Source organism: Ranitomeya imitator, chromosome 1 (assembly GCF_032444005.1).
Source record: "Ranitomeya imitator isolate aRanImi1 chromosome 1, aRanImi1.pri, whole genome shotgun sequence".
NCBI lineage: Eukaryota > Metazoa > Chordata > Amphibia > Anura > Dendrobatidae > Ranitomeya > Ranitomeya imitator.
This window is the reverse complement of record NC_091282.1, coordinates 169,384,434-169,392,091: the sequence shown is the minus strand read 5'-3', so window position 1 is coordinate 169,392,091 and position 7,658 is coordinate 169,384,434.

Here is a 7,658-nt window from a genome sequence, read left to right as displayed (position 1 = left end):
AACAGAGCGAGGATAGCAAAGGTAACTTTGCGGTCAACACAAAACCCTACAAACAACCACGCAAAAAGACCCTCCGTACCGAACTAACGGCACGGAGGTACACCCTCTGCGTCCCAGAGCTTCCAGCAAGCAAGAAAAACCAAATAAGCAATGCTGGACAGAAAAAACAGCAAACAAAATAGCAAAAGCGGAACTTAGCTATGCAGAGCAGCAGGCCACAGGAACGATCCAGGAGGAGACAGGTCCAATACTAGAACATTGACTGGAAGCCAGGATCAAAGCACTAGGTGGAGTTAAATAGAACAGCACCTAACGACTTCACCACATCACCTGAGGAAGGAAACTCAGAAGCCGCAGTACCACTCTCCTCCACCAACGGAAGCTCACAGAGAGAATCAGCCGAAGTACCACTTGTGACCACAGGAGGGAGCTCTGCCACAGAATTCACAACAAACTATATAAACTGCGCTTCCTCTGCGCTTTCCTTACCCAAGCCTGGGTGTTTAGTGGCATCCGTCAGTGCGGCACCACATGCACTCTTGTGCCTCTATACACTATTTAATAGTTTCCTTACACACCCAGTTGCGGTGTTGTGCCAGCAAGTGGTCTAATCGGACTTCAATCCTGAGTTGGGGTTGTGTTCGCTGACTTCTTGCTCGCGCTCTATGTGCGGTACCGCGGTCCTGTGACGCAACAGGATCGCTTCCTTCACGCAGGGTGAAGTTAACCCGTGCGTGTATACTTATAGTACCGCCATATAGTCCGTCTTACTAGCAGCAGGGTTTTTACCTGCACGGTGGACCTCGGACTGCGAACGCACCTAGTTTCATATCATCTATACTTGGTGCGTTCCGCCAGTCCTTAACAAGAAGGCTAGCACACAGAAATATGCTGTGTATGCCTGCGAAACTACGATTTTTCCACAACAGATACACCAGGCCTCAGCCTGACATATCGGACTGTATAATTTTTTTTTGTTTTTGGAGAATTGAAAAAAAAAGAAAAAAAAAAGAAGTGGAGCAAGGCTATAAGACAGAACTATTCAACTTATGCCGGTGAAGCTACAATTTTTCCACTACAGATACACCAGGCCTCAGCCTGACATAACAGACTGTATATAATATTTTTTGGTTTTTGGTGAATTCTTGAAAAAAAAAGAACAAGGCTTGCACACAGAGCTATGATACATATGCCTGCGAAACTATGATTTTTCCAGCACAGATACACCAGGCCGCAGCCACAGATAACAGACTGTATTATTTTTTTTTTCTTGTATGTGAAATTTGGCAAAAAATTAAAAATGAATACAACTAGGGAAGAAGACAGAACTATGAAACTTATGCCTATGAAGCAACAATTTTTACACCTCAGATACAGCAGCCGTCAGCCTCAGATAACAGACTGATCTAAATGTGACCTTGATTTTTTTGGGCACGACTAAATTATGTCATCAAGTTGGCTGTGACACACACAAAAAAATTTTTTTGGCGCACTCACATCTGGTGCCTGGATAAAAAAAGGGAGATTTGCACGTTCTTCAATTACAATTACCTGGCTGTAGTAGGCAGCGTGGCAGCATGACCAAACAAATAAATGTTGAAATAAAGGGGCTATGGATTGCTTTAGAATAAAAGGAGCAGGTATAAGGTGAAGAAAAAAGAAAGCCACAGAAAACTGCAGCTAGGTATATATTACATAAGCAGCAGCAGCAGACAGTAATGGAGCTTTTGGAGATCTGCAGTGAGAGCTATGTACTCACATACAGTGCCTGCAGGCCTTGCACTGATGTGGATATGTGCACATAGACTCCACTGTCTACCTAGCGCTGCAACCTCTGGACCCTCGAATTAGCCCTAAAAAGGACTGTTGGTTTCTCAGGAGTTGTGGACTGAACAGTTGCAGACCTACACTAACTATTAAAAGTACGATTCTGACCCTATCTCAGCAGCAGCTCTCCCTACACTCGCTAAGTCCGGAGCAGAATGTGTCGAGCAGGGGGTCCGCAATGCGTCAGGATGATAACCATAGAGGTCCTTGAAACCTCTATGGTTACTGATGCCGGCCTGCTGTGAGCGCCACCCTGTGGTCGGCGCTCATAGCAAGCCTGCAATTCAGCTACATAGCGTCGATCTGATGATCGCTGCTATGTAGCAGAGTTGATCCAGTTGTCATGGAGGCTATTGAAGAATGGCAAAAGTAAAAAAAAATGTTTTAAAAAATATGAAAAAAAGAAAAAAAATATGAACGTTTAAATCACCCCCTTTCGCCCTATTCAAAATAAAACAATAAAAAAAAATCAAACCTACACATATTTGATATCGCCGCGTTCAGAATTGCCCGGTCTATTAATAAAAGAAAAGGATTAACCTGATCACTAAACGGCGTAGCGAGAAAAAAATTCAAACCGCCAGAATTACTTTTTTTGGTCGCCGCGACATTGCATTAAAATGTAATAACGGGCGATCAAAAGAATGTATCTGCACAAAAGTGGTATCATTAAACATGCCAGCTCGGCATGCAAAAAATAAGCCCTCACCTGACACGAGATCACAAAAAATGGAGACGCTACGGGTAATGGAAAATTGCGCAATTTTTTTTTTTTTTTTTAGGAAAGTTTGGAATTTTTTTTAACAATTAGATAAAACGTAACCTAGACATGTGGGATAGTGTGGGACTGCACTTTTTTTGCAATTTCACCACACTTGGAATTTTTTTCCTGTTCTCTAGTACATGACATGCTAAAACCAATGATGTCGTTGAAAAGTGCAACTTGTCCAGCAAAAAACAAGCACTCACATGGCCATATTGATGGAAAAATAAAAAAGTTATGGCTCTGGGAAGGAGGGGGGTGAAAAACGAGAACGCAAAAACGGAAAAGGGCAAGGGGTTAAAGGGGTTGTTCAGGAAAAAATAAAAACATTTGTCATGGGATACTGCGGCAGAGAGGGCCAAAAGATCACATTGTCTGGTCACACAAATCGTGCACGGATTAGGCTACTTCCACACATCAGGTTTTCTGTCAGGCTCAATCCGGCTAAATTTAAAAAAAAACAGATTCAGCGACTGTTGCCGCCGGATCTGTTTTTTTTCCATAGACTTGTGTTAGTGACGGATTGCGCCGAATGACATTGCGTTTCGCCTGCTTTTTGCAGGCAAATTTGCCGTTTCCGGTTTCTGAAAAAAACGCCCATAGCAATGTTTTTTGTCTTTGGCGAAAAAGCCGGAAGCCTATGGAAGCTGGAAGGTGCCTGATCTGGAAAATGACGGATTCCGGTGCCAGATTCCGTTTTTTTAAATGGAGCATGCTCCAAATTTTTTTTATCCAATTATCAGGATATGCTAGTCAGATCCGTTGAAAAAACGGATCCGCCGCCTCAGATCAGATCGCATTCACAATCTGCGCCTGATCCGTTTTTTCCAACATCTGCTGGATTGAGCCTGATGCTAAAGACCTGATGTGTGAAAGTAGCCTTAGAACTGCTTCACCATCCTATTAAACAGTGCAGGTTTTTATTTGCTGTCATGACAAGAGTTAGTCAGTGCAGTTGATGTACTGGAGCTCTCCAACCTGAATTACCTCAGCTGTTCTGTGTTGGCTAATCCCCTCTGGTATGTATGCTTGCTACTGGCACTCTGGCACTTGGGAATTGCCAGTGATAGATCTTACTTCCTGGTTTGGTGGTGGAGGAGAAATTCAGTGTTTGGAGTAGGCAGGTGGCGAGTTGTTCAGGAGATTTATGCGTGGAGTTGGTTTGCATGTTTATCCTCATCCTCCCTTATCCAGTTTCACCTACCTATCACTCCCCTGTGTTCTACTCTGTTGTTTTGTGAGTATATTTGTATGACTGTAGTTTTATTTCATCCCTGTCTGTTTTCCCTAGGCTGTCTGGCTAGTGTTATCCTTTACACTTCAACCTTACACCTCCCTGGGTGAGGTAGGGAACAGATAAGGTTTAAAACAGGAGCATAGCAAAATACATGACCTCAACGTCTCCACCTTTTGGGGTAATCAGGGGGATAGGGATAGACTAGAGCCCCTCCTACTTGGAGAGATCATGTAGGTGCCCACAGCCAACAGTCCCTATGTCAGAACATAGCTGCTTTCTCTTAGCGGCACCACCTCCACTGAGTTCTCGTGACAATTCTCTCTTTAAGAAGGCCATGAGTTTTTTATATTAGAATTTACTTCTATGGCAGACTGAAAATTATATTTTATGGCTCACTTGTAAATTTAAATCCACTGGAAATTACATCTCATTAAGAATATATGTTTTGTCTGATTATCATGAGAAAATTTTTTTTTACTGAGGGTAGCTGAGACCCCAGAGAATATGATTTGGGTCGGTTTTTACCAACTCCAGTGTTGCGATCGCCGTTATTAACGGAATAGAGAAATAGGGTTTATCAATCTTTCTCTCTGTACCTCCGATGTCCCTGCAATTCCCAATGAAGTTCCTCAGGCTGCCAGCATCTTCTTCCAGGAAGAAAATGGCGGCCGTCGAGATCTGCCGGCCGGCACCTGGGAACAGTAGGAAATTTTTCCTATTGGTTTATTTTGATCACTGTGATAGACCCTAAAAAAACAGTAAATAAAACCCTCCTTTATCACCCCCCTTAGTTAGGTAAAAATAATGTAATAAAAAATATATATATTTATTTCCATTTTTTCATTAGGGTTAGATTTGGGATACAGTGAGTTGGGCTAAAGTTAGGGTTAGGGTTGGGCTAAAACTAGGGTTCGGGTTGTGCTAAAGCTAGGGTTAGGGTTGGGCTAAAGCTAGGATTAGGGTTGTGTTAAAGCAAGGTTTAGGGTTTGGCTAAAGCCAGGGTTAGGGTTGGAGCTAGGGTTAAGGTTGGGGCTGGGGTTAGGGTTGGGCTAAAACTAGGGTTAGGGTTGGGCTAAAGCTAGGGTTGGGGTTGGGCTAAATCTAGGGTTAGGGTTGGGCTAAAGCTAGGGTTAGGGTTGGAGTTAGGGTTAGGGTTGGGACTGGAGTTAGGGTTGGGGCTAAAGTTAGGGTTGGGCTAAAGTTAGGGTTGGGCTAAAATTAGAGTTCGGCTAGTGTTAGGCTTGTGGTTATGGTTGAGATTAAGGTTAGGATTGGGATTAGGGTTAGGGGTATGTTAGGGTTAGGTTTGTGGTTAGAGTTGGGTTTAGGGTTAAGCATGTGTTGGAGTTAGGTTTGGAGTTAGAATTGGGGGGTTCCACTGTTTAGGTACATCAGGGGGCTCCAAAACTGACATGGTGCCACCATTGATTCCAGCCAATCAAATGGTGCTCCCTCCCTTCTGAGCCCTGCCATGCACCCAAAGAGTGGCTTTATCCCACATACAAGATATTGGCAGTCTCAGGAGTAGTTGCACAACAAATTTTGTGGTCCATTTTCTCCTGATACCCTTGTGAAAATAAGAAAAATGGTTCCAAAGTAAATTTTTTGTGAAAAAAATAAAATGTTAATTTCTTCTTTCCACATTGCTTTAGTTCTCGTGAAGCACCTGAAGGGTTAATAAACTTCTAGAATGCGCACCTTGAGGGGTACACTTTTTAGAATGGTGTAACTTTTGGGTATTTTACGTAATATATTGACCCTCCCAAACTCAATTCAAATGTGAGGTCGACCCTAGAAAAATAGTTTTGTAAATTTTGTTTGAAAAATGAGAAATCGCTGGTCAACTTTTAACCCTTCTAACTTTCTAACAAAAAAAATGTGTTTCCAAAATTGTAAAGAAGACATATGGGAAATGTTATTTATCAACTATTTTGTGTGACACCACTCTCTGATTTTAGGGTGCAAAAATTAAGATTGAAAATGGCAAAATTTTCAATTTTTTTCATAAATAAATGCAAGATATATCAAAGAAATTTGACTACTAACATGAAGTACAATATGTCACGAAAACACAGTCTCAGAATCAGTGGGATATGTTGAAGCGATCCAGAGCTATAACCTCATAAAGTGACAGTGGTCAGAATTGTAAAAATTTGCTTGGTCATTAAGTACCAAATTGGCTCTGTCACTAAGGGGTGAAATGACTACAAAGCAAGTAATACTGTATAATGTGCCCTGAGCAATTAGATGTGGACTCTTTAAACAGTTTATCCAGAATTATTTTTTTTACTAAAAACCTAAAAATGAACAGGCAAGCAGTTGCTAAAATAGGCAAGTTCAGAGCTGGGCACTACAGGCAAGCAGGTAGCAACTACCTGCCTGTTAGTTTTTAGGCCCATAGTAAGAAAAATAATTCTGGATAACCCTTTTAAGGTTAGGAACATAAGGCAACATTGAGACTGCAGTGTTGCGTTGCTATATTACATATAATACTCATACTCATGGTATCACATTTCAACCTTCAATGTAACTTGTATGCAACTTGTTTGCTATTTGTTTTGTTTTTTGGACTGCAAAATCACAGTGCAAAATAGTCGTTGAACAGCAAGTTGTAGACAAGTCACACAATAGTTTTTGGTAAAACAACTTGTCTGAAAATTGCTGTTGAGACACATGTAGACATGTAGCTTCAGCCTAAAGGTATGATGCTTGCGCAAGCAGAGCAGCAGTTTTCAGAATTAGGGCTCATTCCCAGTTGCGATGAAATCGGACGAATGCAATCCAATTAAAAATCAGACTGCATTTGGGCGAATGTTATTCTATCATTGTGTGTTCATCTGCTTTTTTTTTCCAGCTCGGATTTGATCCCAATTGACCTGGAAAAAACTCGCAGCATTATGTGATTGTAATCTGAAATCGGATCGTATTTTGCAATAGAAGTCAATGGGTGCGAGAAAAAAATTGCACAGCACTTGGACCATGCAAGTGCTGTCCGATTTTTACACATCGATCTCCTTGGAAAAGCCAGCAATTCATCTGCCGCATACAGTAAACTCACAGAGTGACAGGTTATAGTAGAATAGATAGAATAGATACAGTCCAGATAAGAAAGAACCTAGCAGCACCACACAAATGATTCCGATAAAAACCTTTGTCCTTTATTCAAACAACATGCTGTGGACAAGGTGACAGAGGGCAGGATGAATTGCAGGCAGAGGTGGTGCAGTCAACGGACTACGGCCGTTTCGTGTATTCCACGCTTCTGTATACAGGTCCTTCTCAAAAAATTAGCATATAGTGTTAAATTTAATTATTTACCATAATGTAATGATTACAATTAAACTTTCATATATTATAGATTCATTATCCACCAACTGAAATTTGTCAGGTCTTTTATTGTTTTAATACTGATGATTTTGGCATACAACTCCTGATAACCCAAAAAACCTGTCTCAATAAATTAGCATATCAAGAAAAGGTTCTCTAAACGACCTATTACCCTAATCTTCTGAATCAACTAATTAACTCTAAACACATGCAAAAGATACCTGAGGCTTTTATAAACTCCCTGCCTGGTTCATTACTCAAAACCCCCATCATGGGTTAAGGTACCGTCACATTTAGCGACGCTCCGGCGATATAGACAACGATCCGACCTAAACTAGATCGCTGGAGCGTCGCTGTTTAGGTCGCTGTAGAGATGTCAAACACAGCAGCTCCAGAACGATGCAGGAGCGATCCAGTGACGTAAGGGTTACTCACTTATCGTTCTCACAGGTCGTCACAGGTCATTAGCTCCATGTAAATCATTGCAGGCATCGTTGCTTTTGC